The sequence below is a fragment of the Podarcis pityusensis genome (genome assembly GCF_964106645.2).
Source record: "Podarcis pityusensis genome assembly, chromosome: 13".
In the NCBI taxonomy this organism is placed as follows: domain Eukaryota; kingdom Metazoa; phylum Chordata; class Lepidosauria; order Squamata; family Lacertidae; genus Podarcis; species Podarcis pityusensis.
This window is the reverse complement of record NC_138038.1, coordinates 51,773,488-51,781,005: the sequence shown is the minus strand read 5'-3', so window position 1 is coordinate 51,781,005 and position 7,518 is coordinate 51,773,488. Positions and strand designations below refer to the sequence as shown.

General features: G+C 47.0%; 1 protein-coding gene across 2 annotated transcripts in view; it reads left to right on the top strand.

Annotated features, from left to right (window-relative positions):
• The first annotated feature begins 1,448 nt into the window (after positions 1-1,448).
• TP53 (tumor protein p53) overlaps positions 1,449-7,518 on the top strand; it is a 28,040-nt gene continuing 21,970 nt past the window's right edge. Inside the window, exon 1 of one of the 2 annotated variants that reach the window (XM_080979863.1) lies at positions 1,449-1,605. The gene's annotated coding sequence lies outside the window, so the exon portion shown is untranslated. Of the gene's footprint in view, positions 1,606-1,851; positions 2,087-7,518 lie in introns of those variants that run through there. The other variant, XM_080979864.1, reaches the window with a different exon arrangement.

Genomic DNA, 7,518 nt, shown 5'->3' with positions numbered 1-7,518 from the left:
CATGCTTTCGAACTGCTAGGTGGGCAAGAGCAGGGACCGAGCAACGGGAGCTCACCCCATCGTGGGGATTCGAACCGCTGACCTTCTGATCGGCAAGCCCTAGGCTCTGTGGTTTAACCCACAGCGCCACCCGTGTCCCTAATTGCTGGGATACTTAAGCGTGTAAGATGAGCCCTCCTGGACCAGTTTGATGGCCGATACAGTGATAGAATCATAGACCTGTTGAGTTGCAAGGGACCCCCCAGGGCATGGGTAGGCAAACGAAGGCCTGGGGGCCGGATTCGGCCCAATCGCCTTCTAAATCCGCCCCAGGGACGGTCCGGGAATCAGTGTATTTTCACATGAGTAGAATGTGTGCTTTTATTTAAAATGCATCTCTGGGTTATTTGTGGGGCCTGCCTGGTGTTTTAACATGAGTAGAATGTGTGCTTTTATTTAAAATGCATCTCTGGGTATTTGTGGGGCATAGGAATTCATTCCCCCCCTAAAATATAGTCCGGCCCCCCACAAGGTCTGAGGGACAGTGGACCGGCCCCCTGCTGAAAGAGTTTGCTGACCCCTGATCTACAGGGCTGAGTGTGGGGATGTTGTTGTTGAGTCGTTTGGTTGTGTCCGACTCTTCGTGACCCCATGGACCAGAGCACGCCAGGCACTCCTGTCTTCCACTGCCTCCCGCAGTTTGGTCAAACTCATGCTGGTAGCTTCGAGGACACTGTCCCACCATCTCGTCCTCCGTCGTCCCCTTCTCCTTGTGCCCTCCATCTTTCCCAACATCAGGGTCTTTTCCAGGGAATCTTCTCTTCTCATGAGGTGGCCAAAATCTTGGAGCCTCAGCTTCAGGATCTGTCCTTCCAGTGAGCACTCAGGGCTGATTTCCTTCAGAATGGAGAGGTTGGATCTTCTTGCAGTCTATGGGACTCTCAAGAGTCTCCTCCAGCACCAGAATTCAAAAGCATCCATTCTTTGGCGATCAGCCTTCTTTATGGTCCAGCTCTCACTTCCATACATCACTACTGGGAAAACCAGAGCTTTAACTATATGGACCTTTGTCGGCAAGGTGATGTCTCTGCTTTTTAAGATGCTGTCTAGGTTTGTCATCGCTTTTCTCCCAAGAAGCAGGCGTATTTTAATTTCTTTTAATTTGGGGTACCTGAGCTAAATGAACGGATCGTCCATAGCTAGAGGCAGTCTATATCTGAATGCCAGGGGTTAAAAGGGCTGGGGGGGGGACCTGGCCAGGGACTGTCCTTGCATTCTTGTATCTGAAACTTTCATTTTCAACACGAAGCCCGGTAAGCGTGTTCAGAGACACTGTATAACTGACCCCAGAGGTGGACAGCAGCTTCCTCGCCTGGACTCTGGCGCGCAGCTGCTCGCCTCGCTAAGCCCCGCCCCAACCCCCGTGCCCTTCCTCAAGATGGCGTCCGCGGCTTCCACTCGCGAGACCGAGCTGGCCCGCGGGAACCAAACAGGGGAATCCCCGCAGCATGGCCATTTCCACGCCTCCCCTGATCCCATCTGATTTTGCCGCCGCTTACAGTTCAGTCGGGCGGAAGGCGAGGGGCGAGGCCGGGCTGCTGGTGGAGGGGCCGCTACCTGGAGCAGGTAAAGAGATTGCCACAGCCTTTGCCCTTCCTTTTTTTGGGATGGGGGGGGGGGTAGAAAACCGAGTTCCTGCCCACCCGGGTAAAGGCCAGGCCGTGGTAGGCGCGCGCGGGTTATGCGGAATTGTTTATTTATTTCCTGGCGGGGTTGAGTCACCGGCCGATGAGCCGCTTCCGTCCCACGGATGAGCCCCATTGAAAAAGGAGCGGGGGCGTAGAACGTTGCCAGCGCCAGGGTTCCACGGGAAGAACGTTGGCGGCCGCCGTGTTCCATCCCGTGGAACGTTGGCGGCCGCGGGGTTCCATCCCGTGGAACATTGGCGGCCGTCGCGTTCTATCCCGTGGAACGTTGGCGGCCGCGGGGTTCCATCCCGTGGAACGTTGGCGGCCGCCGTGTTCCATCCATGGAACGTTGCCTCCGCTGCCCCCGGGATTTGCCCGTGCAGGGAACCGGAGGAGGAGAAGGAGGAGGCCTCACTTTGGTGAGGAACTTTCGCTTAGCACGGCTTGGGGGGAGAAAGGAGAGGCGCTTCCCCAATCTCTCCCCCCCCCACCCCATTCCCCCACCCCAAGAGGGTCGGAAAAACGGGGCTTCCTTCTCTCCCACCCCCGTTCTTGTGCGTCCCTCGGAGATTGAAAAAGGAGCTCGCGGCCCGATCCCCGCAGGCCTTTACTCGGGAAGTAAGCCGCTCCGAATCCTACCAGCGAATGCAAACTTGCAAGTTTATTTTTTTAGATGTTGCTTAAGAGCCAATGTGCTTCCCTGGAAAGTAGATCCATTGTGTTCAGTGGGGCTTACTCCCAGGTAAACGGTGCGGAGAGGCAACGTTTCTAGATCTTTCTGGAAGGGGGGGGATGTTACTTTTTTGGGGGGGGGTGCGATCCCGATCCTTATAGAGACCTGAGGCCCCCAATGCAATTTTTAATTGAAGTGTGCAAAGATTGCAGGGAAGGGCAGGGAAGAGAGAGGGAGAGCAAAGATGATCGGAAGTTTCCTGCTTAAAAAATGTTTCCATCTCGGAGTTTCCACCGTCCTGAAAAGAAAAAGACCCTGGTTCCCTCCAGCTGTTTGGGAATGCAAAAAACCACACAACTGGAGGGCTCCAGATGTTGAGGAAGACTGCTTTTGTGTATAGGTGTTTGCGAGAGGGTAAATGGAACCGACGTAATATGTATGTCTCCCCCTCAAAAATCTGACACCCCCCCGCAATATTCTTGATTTATCAGTGTGTCCCGTGTCGGAGGCATTTCATATGCAAATAAGTTTACTGCGAGAGGATGCTCCGGCTACAAACATATTCCATGCATTAAATTTATTTGCATATGAAATTCGTTTGAGTGAAAAATACGGGACGATTTGCAAGTCAGAAAACTTTTAACGTCTGCTTTTAGAGCCTGCTATCCTTTTATTGCTGTTTAACCAGGCATGCAAAAGTTAAGTCATTATTTTTGTGCCCTAAATTGCAGCTTTTACTTTGTGCATAAATCCAACACTAGTCCCAATCATTGATTTCCTTTTTCAGCAGGCAGGCAAAAAACCCCAAACCCCACCGTGGGAACGAATTCCCCCTAAATGGGTTCCTGCCCCTTTAATAGAATTAAACCCTTGTTCTGGATTTACCATCTCCTATTCCTTCCGCCCCCCGTCCGGAAACCTGATACATGGTACAGTCCGCTCTGGTGTCAGAAGGAACCATAACGATGCGAGGAGGGGTGATGGGGAACAGCTAGGCGCCTTATACATTTGTTTGCGGCGCTTTTTGCCCTTCTGATAACTCGAGCGTCGTGTGTAAAGCGGTGCAGCGGTGTAGAAAGGATTGTGTGTGGAGACACGATAGGGAGCGAAGCGAAGTTGACGAGCTTTCTCATTATACACCCCCCCGCGCCTTAAGGAATGGTACGACCCGGGCCAAAAACCTTTTCCTCCCTGGAGGCCGGAAAGGAACGTACTAAGAACGTTTCTGGCTGGGGGAGGAGAGTTTAGGCCTTCCTCTGATCTGAGCAGGCAATAGAGCTTTTTTTGTTTTTTTCAAAAAAAAATACTATTGGTTTTCGCAACATTATAAACAAACAAACATCAATCATAGCCTTATTGAAAATTACACTTGTTAACATTGTTAAGTGACTTCCTCGCTTCCCCTTGGTTGAATTTCATTGCACGTCCTTCTAACGGTTTTCCAAATCACAGTTCTTATAAAATTTAACTTAAACATTAACATCCTTCACAGTATAAAATTAAACATATTAATTCGACATTTAACATAAATAAAATCCTGATTGCCTGCTTAGGGTTATTTGTGCATGCACAGAAAAGAATCAATTTTATTTTTTAATCAGTGGAATTATTATTATTAAAATTTATATCCTGCTCTTCCTAATGAATAAATGGATTTTTATTTTTTTATTTTTAACCGAAAATGCATTCAACTGGTGGGGCTTCTGCTTTCAAATGCAGAGCTGCTCAAAATTTGAATTTCATATTTCGCCCCCCCCCCCCCCCGTTAGCCCCAAGAAAGGCAACAAGGGAGGTGGGAAAAGGAGTGTGAGGGAAAGGGAGCAGTATTTTTCTTATAACAAAGTGCATACTTGCATTGCATTTTTTATTTTAGTCAGTGGCGTCCAAACTTTTTTCAGAGAGGGCCAGATTTGATGAAGTGAAGGGCCGTGAGGGCCGACCAAAGTTGTTAACCTTTTTTTAGGATTGAAGTTGAGCTTTTTTAAGGATTTTACCTCAGAGTTGTTGAGCTTTCTTTAGGATTGAAGTTGTTGAGATTTTTTTTTAGGATTTTACCCCAGGAAATAAACTGCCACGGGGGCCGGATTAAACCGACCAGGGGGCCGCATTAGGCCCCAAAACGGACTTTGGACGTGCCTAATTTAAGTGGTGGGGCTCCTGGTTTCAAATGCAGATCTGCTGGAAATTTGGATTTCATATACAGTGGTACCTCGGGTTACATACGCTTCAGGTTACAGACTCCGCTAACCCAGAAATAGTGCTTCAGGTTAATAACTTTGCTTCAGGATGAGAACAGAAATTGTGCTCCGGCAACGCGGCAGCAGCAGGAGGCCCCATTAGCAAAAGTGATGTTTCAGGTTAAGAACAGTTTCAGGTTAAGAACGGATCTCCAGAATGAATTAAGTACTTAACCCGAGGTACCACTGTATTTTTTTTTCCTGTTGGCCCCAAGAAAGGCAACAAGGGAGGTGGGAAAAGGAGAAGAAGCGAAAGGGAGCAGTATTTTTCTTATAACAAAGTTCATACTTGGATTGCATTTTTAATTTTAGTAAAAGCAGAGTAAGGTGAATAGATGAGGAGGCGGGGAGAAGACAGAAAACAAACAAACCCCACACTGAGGACCGGTGGCATGTTCAGTCCTGAATAAATATTTTAGAGAGATTAGCATCAGGTATAGAAAAATGCTTTAGCATAAGCTGAGAAGGCGCCTCTTCCCCAAATACTCAATATTTTAAGCCAGCTTTTGTTTTGTTTTGTAGGAATATGGGGAAGACATATTATTACGTTGTGCCCACGAGTTGCTGCTCTCATGATCAGATAATTGAGTTAAGTCTGTTTCCTGTGGTCAGTATTAGTTGGTTAAACTTAGCGATGTGCCAAGAGATTTCAGCTTAGTAGAGCCTGAGAATTTCGGGATATTTAAGATTCTGGGAGAATCCATAAGGCCGTAAGGATCTCTTCCTTGGCTGATTGACACCTGTTTGGGATCCTTCGGCAACTGAAAAGGGTCATAAGCTTTCCTGCCTTTGCCCATAGCTGTCAACTTACAGATTTGAAAATAAGGGACCAGCAGCCTCAAAAATAAGGGATCAGCAGCCAAAATAAGGTTAAAAATTAATTCGTTCCGCGAGTTTTTTCGTCTAGCGAGGCATTCGTCTTGCGGGGCACCACTGTACAGCAGTACCTTGGTTCTCAAACGTAATCCGTTCCGGAGGTCTGTTCCAAAACCAAAGCGTGTTCCAAAACCAAGGCACACTTTCCCATAGAAAGTCATGCAAAGCGGATTAATCCGTTCCAGACTTTTAAAAACAACCCCTAAAACAGCAATTTAACATGAATTTTACTCTCTAAGGCAGGGGTCAGCAACCGTTGGCCGGTCCACTGTCCCTCAGACAGACCTTGTGGGGGGCCGGACTATATTTTGAAGGGGGGAAAAGTGAATGAATTCCTGTGCCCCACAAATAACCCAGAGGTGCATTTTAAATAAAAGGACACATTCTTCTCATGTAAAAACACCAGGCAGGCCCCACAAATAACCCAGAGATGCATTTTAAATAAAAGGACACATGTAAAAACACGCTGATTCACGGACTGTCCGGGCCGGATTGAGAAGGCGATTGGGCCGGATCCGGCTCGCGGGCCTCAGTTTGCCTACCCCTGCTCTAACGAGACCGCTGATCCATATAATGAAAGCAATAAACAATGTACTGCAGTCACACAGTCAATCCATCAGTAGCGGAACTGGGTTCCGTACAGTCACAATAACAACAAAAAAAAGCCGCAAAAACAAAAAGGCAAAATAAATAGCAAAAACAGACATAACACTCAAAACAGATGTGTGGCACTCAAAATGGAGCACGTTCGGCTTCTGAAAAAAGTTTGCAATCCAGAACACTTACTTCCAGGTTTGCAGTGTTTGGGTTCCAAGGCGTTTGAGAACCAAGGGACCCCTGTAGCTAGACATGAGGCCAGCAGTGGGATGAGCCAATCCGATTGTCGGCTTTATCCAGGGTGGATCTGATTTAAATCAAATTGGTTTATTTTTCAAAAATTTTATTGGTTTTCACAATATTATAAACAAACAAACAAACACACAAGACAAACAAACATAAATAAATCATAGCCTTATTGAAAATTACGCTTATTAACATTGTTCAGTGACTTCCTCGCTTCCCCTTGGTTGAATTTCATTGCATATCCTTTTAACGGTTTTCCAAATCCCAATTCTTACGAAATTTAACTTAAACATTAACATCCTTAAATCTTCACCTTATGGATTTAAACATATTAATTCAACACTTAACATAAATAAAATCCAATGCCAATTAAGTATCTGCAAGCTGTTTTCAGTTAATTTAACTTAACCATATTTAACTAAGTAATCATTAAATTTAATCCACTCTTCCTGGACTCTTCCGGTTAGGTCGGCTAGCTCCGAAAAATCCATCATCTTCATCTGCCATTCTTTTATGGTTGGTAATTCTTGGGTTTTCCACTTTTTAGCTAACAAAATACGAGCAGCAACCACAACTAAATCAAATTGGTTTAAATCACTTGTCAGTAAGACTTGATTTAAATCTCCCCCCTCCCCCCCAAAAAAGACTAATTCTTGCTGTTATTATCTTAATAGTTACAACCAGATGAAGTGCTTGGACTAGATGACCCCTGGGTTCCTTCCAGTTGTACAATCCTGTGTTTCTGTTGCAGTGCAGTAATATTGCAAACGAATTCATGTATGCGAGCGGCCTAGGTATCGTCTCTGCGCCTCCCCCTTGATGGTTTGCTTTGGTGTAAGGGGGAGAAAGAGAACTGTGATTAGCAGATTACTTGTTTTGAAACGAAGTCCTCCTCCCTCGGCCCGGTCCCCTTTCCAGATGTTTTGGACTACAACTCCCATCATCCGCAGCAGAGGATGATGGGAGTTGTAGTCCCGAAACATCTGGAAAGGCATCGGGCTGGAGAAGGCTGAAAGAAGGAGGCAGAGCAGGCCAAGGCAAACTCCAGCCCTCCAGATGTTTGGGACTACAATTCCCATCATCCGCAGCAGAGGATGATGGGAGTTGTAGCCCCAAAACATCTGGAAAGGCATTGGGCTGGAGAAGGCTGAACGAAGGAGACAGCAGGCCTAGGCAAACTCCGGCCCTCCAGATGTTTGGGACTACAATTCCCATCATCCCT